The sequence below is a fragment of the Corylus avellana genome, chromosome ca6 (genome assembly GCF_901000735.1).
Source record: "Corylus avellana chromosome ca6, CavTom2PMs-1.0".
Lineage (NCBI taxonomy): Eukaryota > Viridiplantae > Streptophyta > Magnoliopsida > Fagales > Betulaceae > Corylus > Corylus avellana.
The window spans coordinates 11914441-11917907 of NC_081546.1; positions in this window are offsets into that span (position 1 = coordinate 11914441).

A 3467-nucleotide genomic window follows, 5' to 3' on the forward strand; every position below is an offset into this window, starting at 1 on the left:
TAAAAAAAAAAAAAAAAGTTTTCTATGAAGTGGTCCAAACTAATTTTTGACTTCCCAAATAGTTCCTTTTGAATTTTGATTTTTTTCACGCAAAAAATTCTAGTTCCACCTTTAGTCAAACCCTCTCATGTCAATATTTTGGATCTCCTTAATCTTTTCAATCATTTTCGCCATCTTTAGGAGCTAGCTAGGTTTATAATAGTGAGATCCTAATAATTGCCTTTCCTTCTCTTTAAGTTCTTCAATCATTTTTTTATTCCCAAGAGGTAGTTGTACAATAGGGACACCTAATTAATTATTTTAGTTTGTAACTTGATTTTGGTTTAATCCTCAAAGTATCATCTGATTAATCTCTCAACATGTTTATATTGGGATCACTTGAATTATATGGGGATCTTTACCACATTTATATCATATGTGTCTCATATGTAGTAAATACAGCTACAAGTAAAGTTTAAAGGTGGTGCATAAAAAGAGTGGTAGGAGACTACTATTTAAATAGCTACCTTATCCTCATTTTGACATCTCTGCTCTAATGACATATCTGCAACTTTATCCTCATTTTGCATATATAAAAGCTTTTACTTTATGATCAATCATATGTCTAATCATATGAAAGACATGGGTAACATGCGTGAGTAGGGGAGAGGTACATCCAAGCAATGCCAATAATTTAGGTGTAAAAGAAATCTTTTTATCAATGAAGTTGCTAATCAAGCACAGACAATATAACATACTGCAGAACTTCACAACTAATAAAAATTAGCATTCATCAAGTTAGCAGCCTTACTTGAGCTTCAAGGATTGTCGATAGAGTCTTCGTTCTTTGCAAAAGCCCCAGTTCTATGTGTTTTCTCTTCACAGAATCATAGAACTCTTCCACCAAAAAGGCTCGAACAATCCTACAAAATAGTTGGGACGGATGCTCATTTAATACACCCAAGCACACACAAGAGAAAGAGAGATGGATAAATTGTAAATCCTTGTGTCTATGAAAAACAAACCTTTCCCTTACAGCACCACCAGAAAGAACTCCACCATAAGCCTGGTTTGTAGTCCTCTATTTCCTCGATAACCTAGACCTCTTATACTCAGTAGCTCTCAGATGAGGAATCTGCAACACAATAGCAAGCTTTGTATTATAGCAGAAAGTGTAGTAATAATTCAGGTGGACAATATATAAATCCCACACTATCTCCATTATTGCATTATAACAATATCAATCATAACTTGCTATAAATCAAAACTCAAAGTATAGTATCAACATATTCTACAAAACTTGAATTATTCCATTTAGCAACATATGTGATTTAAGATTAATTGATATGTTTGTACAGTAAAAAGATGAGTTATATGCTTTTTTGGCCACTAACTCGTAAGCATGCTTAAATTCAAGAAAGAAGTAATTTCTTTTCTCAACAAAGTACAATGATCATGCAACACTGTAAAACAGAACCCTATTAGGATAATGACAAAACGTCACAAACACTATCAATTGTTAAAAAATTGTCATCAATCAATTGTGCTCGTTCATCTATTGACCAATCCCACAACAAAACGTTAATAAGAAATATAATAACAATATTCTCCATTGAATTTAACTCTACATCTTAAATTCCTTTCAGACATTACAACAATTTTTTTTTTTTTTTTTTTTTTTTTTTTTTTTTTTTTTTTTTTTCAGATTTCACCCAAACAAGGAATCACATGAAAGCAGCATAAACTCCACAAAATATAGAACAAAAATAAAAAGTTGAGATATCAAGGAAAAAAAAAGCCAAGAAACCATCTTTACATAAATAAAAAGACACAGATTGCTGCTGACCTTTACATAAATATACTACAAGTCTACAACATATGAGAAAAAAAAAAAAGAAAAAAAAAAGGAAATCGGAGCTCATAGGAAATGAGTCAGAGTAATCAAACAAACAAGTTAATTTTCCTTATTTCCTATCTGCTCAAATATAATATATTTACCACATTTTGTCCTCAATAAAAGAATAAATTGGCATTTAATACCAAAAATTGATATATAATTAGCTGCTACATTGTTAAATCAGCCCCACTGCCATTTCAACAATTTTTTTTTTTTTTTTTTGGATTCTTTTTACTACATTTCAATATCATACAGCTCTGATCTACCTTTTCTAAAGTTAAAGGCAACCCCACCACTTGGCTCAAGCTTCTCCGCAATGACATGCAAAGAAAGTAATTGAGAAACTAAAGAATTTAATCAACAATTACCAGTTGAAGCAGCCTCCATTTGCACAGAAACTATATAGTTGGTTATTAATACGTTATTGAGTTGAAATCTAGGAAAACCAATTTCTACAACAAACAATTGTAACACACAATTTATTTACTTTTTCTCATAATTTTGGGCAATCAAACACATTATTAATCATCCTTCAGATTACTTTACAATAAACCTTGTGCTTAAAAGCACACGTTCTTATGTCCTAATTGGAACCAAATCCATAGGTGTGGGCACGGGTCGAGGCGGGGCAGGTATCGGTATTTTTCTCACTCGCCTTGCACAGTGCGGGTTCTGGAAATTCCAACCTGCCACCCGAGCACAATGAACAATATCCGCGCGGGTTTGGGTGTTGCGGGGTGGGTTGTGCGGGTTGGGTTCTCTCTTCCTAAGATCCTCTCCTTTCTTTCCTGCGCTGGCTTCCCTTCTTTCTTTTTCATTTCATCTCTTCTGTAGGTTTCTTCTCCTCCTAAACAAACACAAGTTACACAACCCCTACATCAAAACCCTTGAATCAAACCTAAACCAAAGAACTTGGAATTAAATCTGGACAAGGGAGAAAAAAACTTGAAATCTGGACCAAGAACTTGAGATCTCTTGAGAGAGAAAAAAAAAACCTAGATTGTGGTCTAGAGGTGGGAGCGGCGCAATAGCCCGTGGCCTAAGGATGTCGAGCGGTGGCGTAGATGAAAAGAGAAGCAGACGAGAGATGGAGAGAGAGTGACTAACGAGAAAGAGAACAAACCAGAGAGAGAGCAAGAGAGACGATAGAGAGCAGGAGATGGAGAGAGCAGACGTGAGAGACAAGAGAGAGGAGAAACAGCGCAAGGAAAAAATGATTAGGGTTAGGATTTTTTTGTTTTATACTTATGCGCTGTTGGGCGGGGCGGGGCAGGTATCCGCAAGGAAAAAATTTCAAAACCCACAACTTGACCCACCCCGCACGGGTTGTGAGAAATCCACCCGTACCCGCAAAAAAAAACACTTAAAATCCACGCATGGTAGGGCGGATCGGGGCGGGTTTGTGGGTTGGGCGGGTTTTTGCCCACCCCTAAAATCCACATTCTATTCATTAAAACATGCATATTCTCGGGAACCAAAGAGTTACGCTAAACTGAAGAAAAAAAGCAAAACAAGACAAAGACTAAAGTAAAATCCTACTGAAACCCAATTAAGGAAATTGAAAGAAATGCCACAAGCAAAGCAAACCCCA